Source organism: Hemiscyllium ocellatum, chromosome 8 (genome assembly GCF_020745735.1).
Source record: "Hemiscyllium ocellatum isolate sHemOce1 chromosome 8, sHemOce1.pat.X.cur, whole genome shotgun sequence".
Lineage (NCBI taxonomy): Eukaryota > Metazoa > Chordata > Chondrichthyes > Orectolobiformes > Hemiscylliidae > Hemiscyllium > Hemiscyllium ocellatum.
This window is the reverse complement of record NC_083408.1, coordinates 91,779,990-91,800,060: the sequence shown is the minus strand read 5'-3', so window position 1 is coordinate 91,800,060 and position 20,071 is coordinate 91,779,990. Positions and strand designations below refer to the sequence as shown.

Genomic DNA, 20,071 nt, shown 5'->3' with positions numbered 1-20,071 from the left:
AATTTTATTTACCGCAAACTCTGAGAAAAATAATAACAGTGCAACATCAAATATCCATAAATTTTCAAAGTTAAAGTTCCTGCACAAAAGAAAGATAAAACAAAATGGACAGTTTAAAGTCTTCTGGATGTCCTTTGAGGTGTAAAGAGTTCAATCTGAAACCATAGTTGTTTAACTGATATCTTACATCCTTCAAAGTACCAAATATTGCAGATATCTTTAAATTCTTAGTGTCTGGATGTTTCTGTCCAGTTAATGTCATCATTGGATGCTTTGTTTGTAGAAGGGCTAAGAAGGGGAGCTTTCTCCAATTGATTCCAATCACAAATTCAAGTCTTTTCCCCCGTCAACACAGCTCTTTGATATGTGGCTGATTTGTATATTCTAATGTCAGAACGTTTGGTAGGTCTTTTATCTCCAATATGTGCAACTTATCATACAGGTGTAAATGAAATAAGAAATGATGGTTTGTCCACACCTGACTTGGTATTCAGAATCTTTTGGTAGAAATGTTAATTTTACTTCAGATAATTTTACTTATTGCATATTGGTTTTCTAACTCTTGGCTAACCTATGTGGTCAGCGAATTGCTGTCATCATGTTTAAGCTGGTGTCATTTTCCTTTTTAAAACCATTTTAGCACAATTAGGCCCCAGGTATTAAAATCAGATGATGGAATCTGAAAATCAATCATCCATTTCTCATTACTACTGTGATAACTTGGAAATTTGTCTTCACAATTTATTATCAATTTTCAGCTAAGAGTACTAATGAAAAAAAATCGTTGCTAAATGAATTTAGATCCTATAAATTATAGACTACTATTAAATGAAAAATGGACGATAAATAGCAGAGCTTCTCAGGACAGAGAGTTGGAATATGCACGATGGTTATCTCACATAACAGTGGGACATTAATTAATAAAATTGTTCATGAAATATCCCCTGGTGTGGCAATAAATAAAAGCTGTACTTAGTTAAGATTATATCTATCCCTGAATCCTGCTCATTGCCATAAACCACTTCATAATTTATGACACAGTTTAATTTGTTGTCATTTATTTTCTTTGTTGTATTATTAAATGGTGCAATGCTTTCAAACTAACTCATAATAATACAGTGCAGTATGGCAGTCTATCAGCAATTATTCCGTTCACTGTGAAGATTTTGTTCCTCTGAATGATATTTGTTCATGATTGCTACATGGTTAAAATGAGAAAATCTTCAGAAAGGTTACATTGGGTATAAATGCCTCCCTGTCAGATTTTAATGCTTTACCAATAATATATTGTTGTTAGTACTTCCTTTGTTTTTGTTTGAGATTTTTTAAAATTAAGTGTCCTCTCCACTAACACAATGTTGATGATGAAATCACTTATCACCTAGTAAAAGCAAGCTCAGCATTTGTCCAATTCATCCACAGGCTTTGGAGAGAGCCTGGAGATTTTCTCATACGGATCTTCTCACATCATTGCTCAATAATTGTGAGGCATAGACAATGTAATGGTGCCACATAAAGCAACTGGATGCATTCTTGCTTAAGATATATTACAACAACTAGCAGGATAAAATCCCTAATACTTAAGTTTTTGCAAAGTGCTGAGGGTTTGCTCATCAGAGCTTAGCTTGGCTGGATTTCCCATTTTCCAGAGATAATACTGCCCAATCGGCTGAGCACAGGAGCACATACCATAGGATGTCCCAAACTCAGAGATACAGGATTCCAAAAGATGATCAGAACCCTGTTAGTTGGACATAATTACATGGGAAACACAACATTAAAAAGATCCAAATGGATCAACGCTCTCCAACATTTGAGGAGAATGGAGGTTCCTCCAGGACAAATGAGCATGTCACAAAGCCAGTGTCTACACTATCTCCCCAACAGTGACTCCATTTGTAATATTTGTAATCAAAGCAAAAACTCCAGAACAATCTAGATGGTGAATAATTGGTCTGTTTGCTAAACATCGATCTATTAAAGCAATAAGTGAATCCATAATATGTATTTGTTGACAATAAATAGTTAATGTTCTTGTTTAGAGTAAAACTAAGTGTTAGGCCCACTTAATATGCAGGAAATAACACTATGTAGAAATTTACTAATGTTTGATTTTATGTTTTAAAAAAATCATTGTTGAGAAATGTGCATCTCAGGTGAAGCTGGCTTTACTTGGTCATCCCTAGTTGCAATTGAACCATTGCAGTCTGTGTAGCTGTGGTGTTCTCACATTTAACACACTTATAGTGAAGAAAACTCCAGTATTATTCTATGGAGGCATATTATTTTATTTTAATCTCTTACAAAATTGGATTTTCAAAGCAATAATTCTCTGTGCTAAGGAGTTATGAATCTCCTTTGAGAAAACCACATTGTTAAATGTGAAAGGTTCAATAATTGCTTCATATTAAAAATAACATTTAATTTTAAATGCATTACATTTTCTTAAGGGCAGCACAGATTTAACAACCTAGTGGCTGATTAGGCTTAGGCACCAATAAACATGAAGTACTGGTCACTGTATTTATGTTACAGTACTTCTGTAAGCTTAAAGCAATGACAAGGATAGACATAATAAGACACAGTGTACAGTACTGGGTTGCATTATGAAAATAAGGCAAGTTATCTAGTGTGAACAGCCATAGTGCAAAGTATAATGACTGTTACATCTGCCATGAAATTAATTTGTCTTATGTAGTTATAATGGTTGTTCAATTCAGGCAACCATGCAGGAGAATTGCATTATTTAAGTATTCTATAAATAACCATCGAATAGGGCTTCAGAGTTGGGCAAAAGGTTAATACCTCCCAGCTGAATCTACAGCTGGTTATAAGCAGCCTTACCAATCCCTGCATTGTAAATGAAAAGCTGTGAGATTGATTTTTAGATAATAGATGCTCTAACTGTCCTCCATTGCCCTTCACCAGTGGCTGATTTAAAGTGAATTATCCTAATCTGTGTTAATTGATGTTGATGCATCCATTAGCAAGCATCAACCCTGAGATTCATATTTATCCACTTTCAACCACCACACCCCAGTATATCCCATCCTTCATCTCTAGACAAATATCGACATGATTGCGGCATGCAGCCCAGTGCAAAACACCCTGCTGACTGGCAGCACAGTCAACTTGAGGCATAGCAATGTGTGTACGGGTAGCCTTAAGTTCTTGAAAGGGGAAGCTGCATTTGGGTGACAGCTGTTGGTGGTACACTCTCATATTGGAGGCTTTGGTGGTAAGAAGATTTCCCACAGTAACTGACCAGAGAGGGGGCTGCCAGACTCTTTGAATTCACACTGGATGCTTTCATCCAGGAGATTGAAAGGAAGTAGAGGGGGTATCAGGAGTACCACCAAGGCATTCCCTGCAAAGGGAATGGGTTATGCAAGTGAATACACAGCTCTTGTTCCTGAGGATTTGGCTACTGTGTTGGGAATAGTTCACCGACTTCACATGAAGGTCAACAATTGCATTGTCAATGTCATTGCCACCACCACCTCTCACACTGCTCAATGAGTTGTTTGGCAGAGATGATGGCCAGAATGACTTTATGTTCCTGCCTTATGCACTCCTCAAATCCCAACTCATCCTGATGTCTCAATGCAGCCTCAGCATGAAGATGCTGAAAGAGTAACATCAGTTGATGAAGAAGTACCGTCACTTTCTCTACATTTCCAGCTCATTATGGCATGGTGTCGATTTTAGAGGGCAGCTTTAAATTTGTGTCAGCACATGGTGACTCACCAAGCAGGAGTTGCTGCAGCCAGCCGAAGGAAAAGTGATGTTGTAGCTGAGTTCTGCTTTGCAGGGGCCCTAGCTGAGGTCTTGAGTTGGATGGCATTCAGGAAGAAGTGTACACACAAGGGGGCTTGGTGATTTATTAAGTCAGCTATGGATCTCACCATCATTGTCAAGATGCATGGAGGAATATTGTTCCACCTTAAATAAGGCATTGCACAAATCCTGAAACACAATTTCCAAGAAAACAGTTGCAGGCCTGGGCTGTGACAGAGGATCTGATGGTCCCTGCTCCAGCTTCCAAAGCAGCACAGGCCAAACCCACCCAACCTCTTACGGCTGCCAGAAAATGAGGGTTCTGAGATTCTTGCTAGCCTGCACTACATCAGTGCGCACAATGAACAGGCAAGCTCTCACAGCAGTCCACCAGATTATGCTTCAGCAGCTAGTGAGGATTGTTAGAAGTACAAAGCAGAGAGGGGATTGTCATGTTTGACATGTCTGAGTAGTGTGTCACACATATTTATCCAGGACAATGGGATCCTAGAGTCTACCTTCCTTCCTCCTTATCCTTCTTAGGTATCCTTCAAAGCCCCAGTGGAACAGGCTGCAGCCCCATAATAGCAAGGCTGTGAAAGATGCAGCAGATCACAGCAAGCTTGGAGACACAATACCATGATTACTGGTGGCCTACTCCTGAGAGTCCCAAGCAGTAAAATACTCTACATATTGGTGTTCCCAGTCCAACATAGTTTTGATTGTAGGTGCATTGTACACTTATAGGTTGGTGGTGAAGGAGAGTCACTAGTATTGCAGTAGTCCTTGTCATCATGCAACGAGCTTGCAGATCTTTGTGGTGATCCAAAGATGGCAGGAATAGGGGAGCAGGCTGAAAGGCCCAAATGTCCCATTGGTGCTCCTAATTTCCACGTTTCTAAGGGAAAAGAAAAACATCTGAAAGTCTCATAATAATCACTTTGAATAGCATTGCTGGTGTGTCACTCATGCATGAAAAATAGAGGTCATTAACAGCACCTGCATGGTCTGAAGAGGTGATTTCTGGGCCATATGCCTATCGGATGCTGTTTAACATTACAGTCTGCACACACTGCATGCTTTCGGCACAAGCACAGCTTGCACTGGCACCTTACAGTCACTGTAGGTTGTGCTATTAGTGGCAGAAGCAGTCGAGCTGACATTTCTAATGGTTTAGGCTTCTGAACACTGGCTCCAGTCCACAGCCAACTACTGCAGCCTGTAACTGTTGTTTTTAATCAGGTAACATGAACCAATTCAACATTATCTTGGCAGGCATCATTTTATTCACTTTCCCTCTTCTCCTGGAGTAATTGACTCTTTCTTAAACACAGGCCCACAAGTGCCCTCTGTGGTGGAGAATCACTATGTGTAGCCTGGTGCAATGTCTGTGAACAAGCTCTTTGAACAAAGAAGATATCACACTGAGCTACAACACCCACATGGGCATGTCCCAAAAGGATTCATTAGATAGTATTTAGGAGCGGGAACCCTCATAGTTAATCCAGGTATCCAGAGACCAAATACAGCATTACAACAGTGGAAAACAGAATCGGGATGAGATCAGTGAACTTTGTCCTTACTGTGCTCTTGACAGGTTTAATATGATGATCTTTGGCACTTGATTCAAACAGTAGAATTCTTTATTCATCATGTCACAGCCTTTTAAAATTTGAAGAAATCTCTATTAAATCTCTGCTGAGCTTTTTCTGCTGTGATGACAATGTTGCAGTATCACAAGTCTATTTTCTGTCATTGAGATACATTATTCATTATACAAGTGCCTAGAATGTCCTGTACGCATTTACATTTCTCCTGAAGGCAAAGCCATAGTGGATGCATGTCTTCAACCAAGCAATAAATGTAACATGAGGAGAAATATATCGGGCAGTTTTATTGAGTTGAGTCGTGCAATGCTTTGGCAAAGTTTCATTTTTGTTGAGTTTTATGGAGGGTTTCTTTCTGTAAGGCCTAGCTAGTTTTCTCACACTATAGTCAAAAAAATTGCCTCATTAACTACCTAGCATGCCTCTATGACAACTCCTCTTCCAATGCTATCCAAATTCTCCCACTCACCACAGGCAGAGTTATCCAGGGGTCCCTGACACTGATATCACCTTCGAATACCAACCAGAGTAAGGTGCATCTAGATAAGTTGGCAATCAAAAACTGCCCTTCACCATTATGTGTGGCATAACAACTACAAACCTATTGTTTCTCAGGACACAGAGGTAGCACGGCTGACACTTACTTGCACTTGGTACTGCACATTCCTACATCTATGGCTGTTTAAGTGTCAGGTCAAACAATGCTCTGTTCCTTTGCCACATCCCATTTTACAAGGCTCTGTAAGTCAATGTTACACTTTTCAGAATGACCAAGGCCCACCATCTTACCAGTGATGAATATGCGGCCATCTCCTTCAGGAACACCTTCAAATGTTTCAAAAGATGAATATTGATTTTACAGTCACCAAAAATGAACAGAAGTCAAACAAACAGAAGTTGCCTTTGCCTCTTGGAACACAAAACAGCTGCTTACATGTTGACCACCAACAATTTTGCCATCAATGGTTGATCACTGTACCTAGGTCACATCTACTAGAACTGGATGTCAATTAAGTCTTGACTGACTTGTAGGGCCTGACATTGCTTTGTTACCGCATGCACAAGGTGCTGTTCCTCTTGCTCAATATCTTCATTGTCTTCCTCAGAAACCTGCATCCAGTGTCTAAGTTCGTCAGCATTTATCACATCTCACTGTTATCAGCTCCTATTGTCCAGAGTACAGCATGCTAGGATTATGCTACACAATCTGTCCAGAGTGTACTGCATGGCACTATGAGGCAGTATCAGACTTGTCCAAGCAGTGGAACCTCACCATCAGCTGGTCAATTGTCTGCTCCACCATGGCCCTTGTTGAAGAATGGGTTGCATTGTATCCACAATTTGCTTTAGTCAGGGGGTTGTATAATGGAGTCATCAGCCATGATTGCAGTGGGTAGCCCTTGTCTTTCAGTAGCCATCCTTGAAAGGCATCTGGATCCTCAAACACAGCAGGGGTACAGGTCGTTGATTGAAAACACGTGTTTTCTTAATGCAAATTCACTATAACACAATTGACGAATTGGGGACACTGTATCTAAAGTGCAAACTTTTAAAGTTAACACACGGTTATCACGCAATTCTGATCCAATTAGTTTAAGTGATGCTGCTATTATACAATTTTCTTTTAACACGGGATTGCTTGAAAATGGAACTACCACCTTATAGCAGAACTGACTGTGTGAGGATTCTCAAGGATGAAGGAATCCTGGCAGCTTCCAGAGTAGGGTGCGCAGACTTTTACAAAACGGTACCGTGATCACAGATTACTTGTATGATGGGGAAATAGAACCCCTTCCCGACATCTCCTTTCCAATACAATACAGCCCTCACAAGACGATGTGCATGTAATCATTGGCCCCTGCACCTTGGTGAAGCTAACTATGTTACTGTATCTTACTGGTGGGCTGTAGCACTGACATCATTACGGGGAAGCCAGATGTAGTGGTGTGATCTGGCATAAATGACATCATTCAATCTTGATGTATTTGAGGATGGACAAGTGAGAGATCCCACAAATGCTCCCCAGTAGCTCCTTGAAATGAACGAATCACGTAAACATTCAACATCGCTGTTACCTTGATGGTCACTGGGGGCAAGATGGTCACCTACCCTCTTGATTCACAGTTCCTGCTCCAGCAGCTGTCACAATTCTGTGACATTCTCAGTCTACACGGACACTGCTCCTCATCTGTCCAGAGGAAATGGCATTGAGGACAAAATTTCCTGTGCCTCCTATATTTCCTGCGCTTCTTGACGAAACCTTCAGCTGCAACTGCTTCATTCAGAGGTTGTTCAGATTCACCTACAGGTTTCTGCTGATCCTGGGACATTTGTTCCTCCTCTGATTCCTGCATCTTCGTTGCAAAACAGCAACTGTGACAATAATGCCAGCTGAGGTTGGATCTATCAGGCACACTTGTGAGGAACAGAGTCAGTACAGGTTCTTAGCAATGACAGCAATCAGCATCCACATTCTTTACAATGAAGACTTAACATACTTCCTCATGCAGTGACATGGAGTTATCTGGCAAGGAGGGACACGTATTCATCTTGCCACTTTGACATTGCACTTAATTCATTCAGCAAACTCTAACTGCTGCATGAGAACTGATCCCTTCTCCTCCCAGCTCCACATCCCCCACAAGATGCATTATTGCATATCAGAGAATTTTGCATTTTACTTGTAGTTCAGGTGGAGAAGGAACTAGTGCTGTGTCCCTGTGTACACAATGAGGGTTTGCATTATCATTGTGCGCCATGGCCCCCAACTACCTCCCTTAAGGTTGTCTGTGAACTTCTCTTCACTGAAATTTCTGATTTCAATTTGCAATGACAAACACAGTCACTACCACTGTTGTTTTGACAGAGGAGTGTATATGATGATGATGGTAGACATGGCCAGACTGTAGCGACAGGTCTCAGGAGATAAACATGAAAGTTGGCTTCTTTATTCAAGTGTTGGGTGAGAACTCAGTGAGGATTCAGTTGAGGGGGGGGCTGTCCATTAAGTGCTAGGTAAGTGGGGACATGGGAGTTTGGTGGAGGGAAGGTGACCAGGCTGAGCCTCATTCTCATACACTGCAAGCAGTTTACATGAATGGTGATATGATTGAAAATAATTTAAACTCGCACTCTGCAGATGCCTGATTGACACAACTGCCCCTTGAAGACCTCCCATCATGAAGAGCTGAAGCCTGTCTTTTTTGCCATAGTTGGCTTTGCCCAGTCTGGGCATGATCACAGCCATTTTCCATTCAAGTTTGCAATTAGCAATCGGCAGATTATAGAAGACTGGTCACACTGGATGCTGAGTACTAGTAGGTAACCACCTATCACCCTATCTCCCATAGTACTGCCAGCTCCCCAGCTCTTTACAATGAATTCACTGCTCTCAACATCCTTGTGCCAACATCATCCCAGCTTGCAGCTTACAATCCCTAGCACTGAACCTATCCAGCTCCCTACCTCAACAGTGGTTCTAATGTCTGTCTATGCCACATTCAGCTCATCTTCAGGGCTGACCATGGCCAATCCTATGACTGCCTTGGATGACAGTCTGATCTGATGACTAACCAAACCGTCACCACTTTCTATAAAGCTTTCTAAACGGTGATCTGTAAATCTCTTGATTATTGGCACTGGACCAGCAGGACTAATCGTGACCCACTCCCCAGACAGTAGTGAGACAGATGTTAAGCCTGGGTGACTGATTGTACCCAAGTCCCTGGACTGAGATCAGAAGTTGCCCTTGCCTGACTGTACTAAGACACCCTCACTGACAGCAGCATTCCTTGCCTTGATTGAGGCTGCTCCCCTTCTACTGTGAGATGTGGCCATTTGATTGAAGCATGTGCAGTCTGTTTGCAGTGCATTCTAAGCACTTATCAATCAAAAACATGCCTCTCAGATCTCCTTTAAACTTGCTCCCTTTTACCTTAAACCTATTTCCCCTTGTACTTGACATTCAACGCTGGGAAAGAGATTCCAACTATTCATTCTATCCATGACTCTCTTAATTTTGTAAATTTTTATCATCCTTCTTAGTACCTTCATAGTTCAAGTGAAAACAAACCAAATTCGTCCAATCTCTCCTCATAGATAATACCCTCCAAATGAGGCACCATTTTGGTAAACTATTTCTGTACTGTCTACAAAGTCTCTCCATCATTCTAATAGTTTGGTGACCAGAATAGTATACAATATTGCAAATGTGGCCTCACCAAAGTTCTATACAGCTACAATATGACTTGCCAATTTTTGTACTGTATCCCCCAACCGATGAAGGCAAACATGCCATATTTCTTCTTGACCACCTTTAACCACTTGTGTTGCCATATTCAGGGAACTGTTAACCAATATTCCTAGATCCCTCATATGCTGATGCTGTTAAATGTTCTGCCTTTCACCGTATATTTCCATACTGCATGAGATCTTCCAAAATACACCAACTCACATTTGAGTGGATTAAACTCCATCTGCCATTTCTCCACTCAAGTCTCTGGCCTATCTATATCCTCTGGCAATTCTCCTCACTCCCCACAGCTCCCCATTTTTTGTGTTGTCCACAAATTTACTAATCAAGCCAACCACATTCTCCTCCAAATCAATTATATATATTACAAATAACAGGGGTCCCAGTACTGATCCCTGTGGAACACCAATGGTCACACATCTCCAGTCAGAAAAATACCCTACCACCATTACTTTCTGTCATCTGTGAATAAGCCAGTTCTGATTTTACCAGGTTATCAAAGATTCGATGTGACTTCACCTTTTATATCAGCCTGCCATGAAGGACCTTGTCAAATACCTTCCTAAAGCCCATGTAGTCAACACCTACCACCTCGCCCTCATCAATCATCTTTGTAACTTCCTCAAAAAAACTCAATCAATTTTGTGAGACACAACTTTTCCTGCACAAAGCCATGCTGCGTATGGTTAATAAGTCCATATTTTTCCAAATGTGGGTAAGCCCTAAGAATCTTCTCCAATAATTTCCCTACTGGCTCACTGGCCAGTAATTTCCTAGATTATCCCTGTTGCCTTTCTTAAACAAAGGAACAATGTTGGCCATTCTCCAATCCTCTGGAACCTCTCTTGTGACTAAAGAGGATATAAAGACAAGGTTCCAGCAATTTCCTCACCTCTCTCCCTCAGCATTTTGGGTTGATCACATCAGGTCCTACTACTTATCTATTTTAATGCTTTTAAAACAACCAACATCTCCTGCTTTTTATATTGGTGTGCCCCAGAATATCAATATATTCTTCCTGAGACTCACATTCCACCATGTCCTTCTCCTTTATGAGTTAGTTCTGCTACAACACGTGTTTCTTCAACAAAAATTGGCTTTAACGTAAATTGTAGAATGTGGATTTTCCTTACCTGTATTGGCTATAACATGATTCCAATTCCATTAGTTTAGATGGCACAGCTATTGTGCGACTTTCTTATAACAGGAGATTGCACTAGAACAGAAATATCACATTATATGAGAACCAACTGTACAAAGTATATGTTAAAGTACTTCCCCTGACTCCACACATTAATTCCGTACTTTGTTCTTGAGTGGATCTACTGTTCCCTAGCTACCTTCTTGCTCCTTTTATGTGAATAAAACATCTTAGGACTTCCCTTAATTCAGTTTGCCAAGGATATTTCAGCCCTCCTAATTTCTTGCTTGAATTCTTTCCTGCCATGTTTGTATCCTTTGAAGGCTCTGTCTGTCTTCCTGAGTAGCCAAGCCTATGTCACTTTTGAAGTTGTGACATCACCCAGGAGCTCTGCTCCTAGATTCAACTTCATGTTTGCTTTGATTGATCCTGCTCCTGATATGTTTGTCCTGCTGCCACTGTTCACCCCCAGGTTCAGTCTTCTTTGCTCCGTTGCTGCTCAGACTGACCTCCGTCTAGACCTTGCTCTTTGGGTATTGAAAGGTTAGCCCAGCGTGAGATCAATAGCCAACTGTTTAAACTCTATGCATAGTTTCCCTTCACTCTTTGCAGCAATGCTCAGTCAGCTGTTTGATGGCAGTGAAATTTTGACAAATATCTGAGCTTTGCTTCATTCTTCGTAAAAAGCACAGCCATCTGTTTGGCTATTTGAAAGGTGGAATAGATGGAGGAGTTTATCGGCGCTTGCAAATATACAATGCAATACAGCACAAGAACATGCCCTTTGGCCCACCAATTTCTATTTCTTATTTAGACCAGCTACTTATTGCCATGCACAGTATCTACGCTGCTGTTCACTTTACGTTCATGAGTTTATCAAGATATGCTTTAAACATTGCCAATGTGCCTGCTTCCACCACTCCAGTGGCAATGTGTACCTGGCACCCACTACCCTCTGTGTGAAAATCTTTACATGCAATCCTCCCCTAAATTTTCCCCATCTCACCTTGAACCTGTGTCCTCTCATAGTTGACCTTCCCACCTTGGGAAAAAAGCCTCTGGCTATCACTAACGTATCCAGCACTGCAGGGTTTGTTTATACCACTCTCCAATAGAATGTGGATTTTATGTTTGGTATCCTTGCAAAATAATAATTTATTCTCTATTGGACACAACTGTTCAGAGAATTATTTTTATGGCAAAAATAGTTTTATAGAAAACCTTTAAAGAAGAAATTCTTAATTTTCAGCAATCATAAACAATGGAAAGAAAGCAAAGAAAGACCAAAATTTATATCATACTTTGAATAACCATCCTCTATAAGAATACATGCATATATGAGAAAAATATAGCCACATTACTTACCTTTCTATGTTGCAGACAGACAATCTCTCTCGTTCATGAGTACACATTTTGACAAGTTGATATCTTTCGAAGGGTCAACATTTGTTGACACTACTACACACTCCTTGAGAGGTCTTGAGACATGCTGATGTTCTTAATGGATCGACACTCGTTGATTAAGCTTGGCAGCAAGAAATTTCATCCTTGGCAGGAAAACTAAAACTGCAACCACTTTCACATTAATTTGGGAACAACAGCAATTGTCAATGGGGAAGGAAGCATACCGTCAGAGAACTAAAATAGGATGAGAATAATTTTAAATGCTTATTAAAATGAAACATCTATTTGTATCTATTAATACCTATTTATTGTATTATGATCCATCATTGTAGAATGCTTATTATGCATTCATTTTCCTTTTACATTTTATCTCTTTAGATTTAATATTACATGATTAAATATATTGGAATTATTCCAACAATTGAGTGTGTATTCCAGCAAGACTGAGTTTTGCAGTTTGTTCTACAAGCCAAATGCAAAGTTATACAGTTGCCTGAAGACATAAGATGTGATTTAACTATAGTTCCATGTTGTGTCTCAGCTGACATAGCTGCAGTAATTTATTTGGATTTTTTTAAAGGATTGGTTGACCCAAGTTGCAATGACCTTCATTTATGTCTGAATTTTTAATATGTATCTAGTCCAAATTGGTATTTTCTCTTTAATATTTAAGATGGCCAAAAGTGAATCAGGTTGTAATCCTCAGTCCGCAGGAATGTTAGGAATACAGGATTTAGGAATGAGAGAGGGCAATTCAGTCTTTCAATTCTGCTTGGAGACAAAAAAAAACTGCAGATGCAGGAATCCAATGTAGGTGGCAAGAGGCTGGAGGAACACTGCAGACCAGGCAGCATCAGGAGGTGGAGAAGTTGACAATTTGGGTGTAACCCTTCGTCAGGACTTGGGGTGGGTGTAGGGGGAGCTGCAGATAACAGGGGTGTGGGGGACAGGATGTTGAAGTGGTGTTAGGTGAAGACAGGCAAAGGATATGACCTGGTTGGTCAATGGGAGGAATGAATCCAGTAGATGGCTGGAAGGAGTGGAAAGGAGGGAGAATGGCTGGGAAGGAGTCAGGGAGAGGAAGGGAGGTTATTTGATATTGGAGAATGCAATGTTGAGTCCTACAGGCTGTAGGCTGCCCAGGTGGAAGATGAGGTGTTGTTGCTCCAATTTGTGGCTTGGTTCATTGATGCAATGCAGGAGGCTAAGGATGGTCATGTCGGAAAGGGAGTGGGATGGGGAATTAAAATGGGTGATGACCGGGAGGTCCAGCTGGGCTTGCAGGCACAGATGTGGCAGACTGGGATAACGTGCATTTTGGCAGCTCAATTTGGCTGTAACATTGCTGAAGAATTAGAGAACAGTATTTTTGAGAATGCTTGCCTCTGTTCACACGACTGCAATTTGGTTTGTGTGCTTCTTTCTGCGTATGCGCCAAAATCTCCGTGTTGTTCTGCTCAAGCGCGATGTCAGCGCCAGTCTTTGTGCTGTTCTGCACATGCGCCATGTCAGCTGCTGACAGAGCAGCTTTCTGTGAGGTACTGTATGAGAGCAGCTTTCTTATACTTTTTAAATGTACTGCATTATATATACTTTTGTTTCATTGATAAATATGAGTTCAACCTTCATTCAGGCTGTGCTATACATTGTTTTAGACTTTTGAGTGATTTTTGAGTGATTGCGAGGGACTTTTTTGTTGGTCTGCCCCAACCCACTTTTCCCATAGGCCCCATTATTTATATTAAGCTATTTTCTATTAAGTGAGGTTTCACTGGAACACAACTATGGTTTTATGAGAGAATTACCTATAATTTTATCCCTATTTTTCATGTTCCAATGGACTGAAGCTATTCTTAGGATGGAATGAAATCAACAGCTGGGTCAGCAGGAGAGATCATCAGCTGAAATTTCTCTAATTTGCTTTATATTCCTGGAATTATTTGGATGTCAGCAGAATACCCAAGTCTAGATCAATATAATGGTCAAAATGAATCCCACAGAAGATATTTAAGACTGAGAATTGTCCCAAAACACCACACAACATTTAAGGTAGCCTCAATAAAACTGGTCATCTGTTGAAAGGGACAACAAAGATCTCTACAACCTGGTCAAATGTTAATTATATTCTTCTCTCTAGTGAAGCTGCCTAACCTTTTCGATGTCTCCAGCATTTCCTGTTCTTATTTTCGATGTCTGGTATCTAATGTTTTTTGCTTCATCTTCAGTTTAGATTTCTGAGAATAGGTTATGCAACTATTTGATGATCAAATGCTGGGTCTTACCAGTATTTGCTGGTGTTAATTACCTTTAGGAACATGGGAACAGGAGAAGGCCATTCAGCCCCTCGAGCCTGCTCCACTACTCAATAAGATCATGGCTGAGTTTTGGTCTAACTTTATATGTCTACCTTGGGCCCATATCCCTTGATACTCTTGCTTAATATATTTTTTTCTCTATCTCAGATTTATAATTAACAAAAGAATTAGCATTGACTGCTATTTGAGGAATGAGTTCCAAACTTAGCACTTATACATACAAAGAGTAGTGTATGTTCCTGATGCTCCTACTAGGGCAATTATGATGGCTCTGTGGATTCTTGAAGTACATTTACCCTACCTATGGGCCAGAAGGTCTAGTTTCAAAACCCATCTGCTCCAGAGGTGTGTCATTGTATATCTGAATGTGTTGAGAAAAATATCTACAATAGTTCTGAATTGAAATATTTTCACTGACAGAAAAGCCAAACAACATTTCCTCCATAATTATGATCAAAGCAAACTTTGAGAAAATTTTGGAAAACAAAAATGTTGTAAAAATAATGGGATACACTCCTTTGACTTGAGTTAATTATTTATAAAAGAATAAATTGACTTGATATCTGTGGTAATGTGATTGTATTTCCTCATTTCATTTCTGTTATTGATAAATTTAATTGATTAAATGAATACAGTTTCTCAAAGCAGAAGGAATAACTAAAGGTCATTAGCCAACTGGGAATCGGATTAGCTCAGTTGGCTGGATTGTTGGTTTACAGAGCAGTGTGACGCTAAAAGTGGGGGTTCAATTCCCGTCACTGGTTTGAGGTTACCATGAAGGACTCTCCTTCTCAACCTCTTCCCTTATCTGAGGTTTGGTGGCCCTCAGGTTAAAGCACAACCTGTCGCCTCTCTCTAATGAGAGAGCAGCCCCTATGGTCTGGTAAGACTATGGCGACACAACAACATTAGCCAACTCACTTCATCTAAAGAGATTTACTCCATCGTTAAAAATAGATAACAGAAAGTGTCCTTGAAATTAAAACACCAACCAGTTCTTTGAATGAATTGACTACAGAAATGTCTGGCAGAATATATGAACAAATGACCCCTCCGTTGTTGTAAATATGCGTACCACCCTCCCTTGGTATGTGCCTGTAACAGCTGCATAACAAATGGTGCCACCAACCCAAATAGTGATACGAATTCATCTGGACTAAGTGATTGAAGCATATTACGCAAAACAATGCATAATTATGTTATTTAGCAACACAGAGCTTAAACACTATTAAATCAAATAATTCAAATTAAAATGAATTTTAAAAAATTAAAAATTTAGAAAACCCGAAATTAAAATAAAATGTTATTTCATCCATCACTCCGTAACAGTGTGCTATGACATTTTATCAATAGACAATAGGTGCAGGAGTAGGCCATTCTGCCCTTCGAGCCTGCATGACCATTCAATATGATCATGGCTGATCATCCTTAATCAGTAAGGTAAAAACAAGGACTGCAGATGCTGGAAACCAAATTCTGGATTAGTGGTGCTGGAAGAGCACAGCAGTTCAGGCAGCATCCAAAGTGCAGCGAAATCGACGTTTCGGGCAAAAGCCCTTCATCAGGAATAAAGGCAGTGAGCCTAAAGCTTGGAGAGATAAGCTAGAGGAGGGTGGGGGTGGGGAGAAAGTAGCATGGGTGCTACTTGGGTAAGTGGGGGAGGGGATGAAGGTGATAGGTCAGGGAGGAGAGAGTGGAGTGGATAGGTGGAAAAGAAGATAGGCAGGTAGGACAAGTCCAGACAAGTCATGTGGACAGGGCTGAGCTGGAAGTTTGGAACTAAAGTGAGGTGGGGGAATGGGAAATGAGGAAACTGTTGAAGTCCACATCGATCCCTGGGGTTGAAGTGTTCCAAGGTGGAAGATGAGGCGTTCTTCCTCCAGGCGTCTGGTGGTGAGGGAGCGGCGGTGAAGGAGGCCCAGGACCTCCATGTCCTCGACAGAGTGGGAGCGGGAGTTGAAATGTTGGGCCACGGGGCGGTGTGGTTAATTGGTGCTGGTGTCCCAGAGATGTTGAAAATGTGTTGCTGGTTAAAGCACAGCAGGTCAGGCAGCATCCAAGGAACAGGAAATTCGACGTTTTGGGCTAAAGCCCTTCATCAGGCATGAGGAAAGTGTGTCCAGCAGGCTAAGATAAAAGGTAGGGAGGAGGGACTTGGGGGAGGGGCGATGGAGATGTGATTGGTGGAAGGAGGTCAAGGTGAGGGTGATAGGCTGGAGTGGGGTGGGGGCGGAGAGGTCAGGAAGAAAATTGCTTCCTGACCTCTCCGCCCCCACCCCACTCCGGCCGATCACCCTCACCTTGACCTCCTTCCACCTATCACATCGCCATCGCCCCTCCCCCAAGTCCCTCCTCCCTACCTTTTATCTTAGCCTGCTGGACACACTTTCCTCATTCCTGATGAAGGGCTTTAGCCCGAAACGTCGAATTTCCTGTTCCTTGGATGCTGCCTGACCTGCTGTGCTTTAACCAGCAACACATTTTCAGCTCTGATCTCCAACATCTGCAGACCTCACTTTTTACTCCCAGAGATGTTGCCTAAAGCGCTCTGCTAGGAAGCGCCCAGTCTCCCCAATGTAGAGGAGACCGCATCTGGAGCAACGGATACAATAAATGATATTAGTGGATGTGCAGGTAAAACTTTGATGGATGTGGAAGGCTCCTTTAGGGCCTTGGATAGAGGTGAGGGAGGAGGTGTGGGCACAGGTTTTACAGTTCCTGTGGTGGCAGGGGAAAGTACCAGGATGGGAGGGTGGGTTGTAGGGGGGCATGGACCTGACCAGGTAGTCACGGAAGGAACAGTCTTTGCGGAAGGCGGAAAGGGATGGGGAGGGAAATATATCCCTGGTGGTGGGGTCTTTTTGGAGGTGGCGGGAATGTTGGCGGATGATTTGGTTTATGCAAAGTTTGTAGGGTGGAAGGTGAGCACCAGGGGCGTTCTGTCCTTGTTACAGTTGGAGGGGTGGGGTCTGAGGGCAGAGGAGTGGGATGTGGACGAGATGCGTTGGAGGGCATCTTTAACCACGTGGGAAGGGAAAATGCGGTTTCTAAAGAAGGAGGCCATCTGGTGTGTCTAGGCCTCCTTCTTTAGAGACCGCAATTTCCCTTCCCACATGGTTAAAGATGCCCTCCAACGCATCTCATCCACATCCGGCACCTCCGCACTCAGAACCCATCCCTCCAACTGTAACAAGGACAGAACGCCCCTGATGCTCTCCTTCCATTCTACAAACCTTTGCATAAACCAAATCATCAGCCGGCATTTCCGCCACCTCCAAAAAGACCCCACCACCAGGGATATATTTCCCTCCCCACCCCTTTCCACCTTCCGCAAAGATCGTTCCCTCCATGACTACCTGGTCAGGTCCACGCCCACCCTACAACCCACCCTCCCATCCTGGTACTTTCCCCTGCCACCACAGGAACTGTAAAACCTGTGCCCACACCTCTGTCCTCACCTCTATCCAAGGCCCTAAAGGAGCCTTCCATATCCATCAAAGTTTTACCTGCGCATCCACTAATCTCATTTGTTGTATCCGTTGCTCCAGATGCGGTCTCCTCTACATTGGGGAGACTGGGTGCCTCCTAGCAGAGCACTTTAGGGAACATCTCCGGAACACCTGCACCAATCAACCACACCGCCCCGTGAACCAACATTTCAACTCCCCCTCCCACTCTGCCGAGGACATGGAGGTCCTGGGCCTCCTTCACCGCCGCTCCCTCACCACCAGACGCCTGGAGGAAAAACGCCTCATCTTCCACCTCGGAACACTTCAACCCCAGGGCATCAATGTGGACTTCAACAGTTTCCTCATTTCCCCTTCCCCCACCTCACCCTAGTTCCAAACTTCCAGCTCAGCACTGTCCACATGACTTGTCTGGACTTGTCCTACCTGCCTATTGACTTTTCCACCTGTCCACTCCACCCTCTCCTCCCTGACCTATCACCTTCATCCCCTCCCCCACTCATCCATTGTATTCTATGCTACTTTCTCCCCACCCCACCCTCCTCTAGCTTATCTCTCCATGCTTCAGGCTCACTGCCTTTATTCCCGATGAACGGCTTTTGCCCGAAACATCGATTTCGCTGCAGTTTGGATGCTGCCTGAACTGCTGTGCTCTTCCAGCACCACTAATCCAGAATCCTTAATCAGTATCCTATTCCTGCCTTACCTCCATAACCCTTGATTCCACAATCCTTGAGAGCTCTATCCAACTCTTTCTTAAATGAATCCAGATACTGGGCCTCCACTGCCCTCTGGGGCAGAGCATTCCACACAGCCACCACTCTCTGGGTGAAGAAGTTTCTCCTCATCTCTGTCCTAAATGGTCTACCCCGTATTTTTAAGCTGTGTCCTCTGGTTCGGCACTCACACATCAGCGGAAACATGTTTCCTGCCTCCAGAGTATCCAATCCTTTAATAATCTTATATGTCTCAATCAGATCCCCTCTCAGTCTTCTAAACTCAAGGGGATACAAGCCCAGTCGCTTCAGTCTTTCAGTGTAAAGTAATCCCGCCATTCCAGGAATTGACCTCGTGAACCTACGCTGCACTCCCTCAATAGCCAGAATGTCTTTCCTCAAATTTGGAGACCAGAACTGCACACAGTACTCTAGGTGTGGTCTCACCAGGGCCCTGTACAGCTGCAGAAGAACCTCTTTGCTTCTATACTCAATCCTTCTTGTTATGAAGGCCAGCATGCTATTAGCCCTCTTCACTACCTGCTGTACCTGCATGCTTACCTTCATTGACTGGTGTACAAGAACACCCAAATCTCTCTGTACTGCCCCTTTACCTAAATTGATTCCATTTAGGTAGTAATCTGCCTTCCTGTCCTTTCAATTAATTGATTATCTCAAACATTACATATGCTATCATATGCCACACATTTCCTAAAATACTCATTTATATTGAACTCTTGTAATGGTGCTTTCCTTAGTTAGATAAATGCTTACTCAAATCTACTTTAATGTACACTGACTCATACAGGGTTATTTCATTATGTTGCAGATCAATCAGAGCTTGTCTAGACTGCTGGTAAATTCAACTGGATATTATGCAGTTATACTGCCCCATTATTTTATGCACAGCTAAATATTTCAGTATTGATATAGATTTTTCTACTTAATGTCATTTAACAAATACATTTACAAAACTGCAATTGTTAAGTGCTATCTTCATGTGGCCTGGGATATTCTTCGTTGCCTGAGTGCATGATGTGTTGAATTTGTTTGTAACCTTTTTTCTAGTAGTAAAGTATTTGTTGGCATTTGAGAAAATGGATGGCAATATGGAAATGTACTTCAAAATTTATTTTTCAACTTATCTGAGTTGTGAAGATAATTTCACTAATTTCACTCTCCTAACAAAAGCCACACTAGAAGTTCTCATGGGTCAGAAAATTAGTTCTCCAGTTTTGTCACTCTATTTCCTATTCTATACTTTCTTTGAGCTTGAATCTCACCTGAGATTAAGAGATTGGCGAATGTATCTCCACAAAATCAGTGTGGTTCATAGATCAGTATCTGATATTTGTGCCAAACAGAATATCAATTCAGATGCTTATTGGACTA

At 42.0% G+C, this 20,071-nt stretch overlaps 1 long non-coding RNA gene across 1 annotated transcript; it reads right to left on the bottom strand.

The window, feature by feature from the left end:
• Window positions 1–2,342: 2,342 nt before the first annotated feature.
• On the bottom strand, window positions 2,343–12,340 carry LOC132818387 (uncharacterized). The gene is made up of 3 exons (XR_009644991.1): window positions 12,143–12,340; window positions 10,770–10,852; window positions 2,343–4,675 (listed from the first exon to the last, which is right to left on the bottom strand). It is a non-coding gene; the product is annotated as an uncharacterized LOC132818387 (long non-coding RNA).
• Between the last annotated feature and the right edge of the window lie 7,731 nt (window positions 12,341–20,071).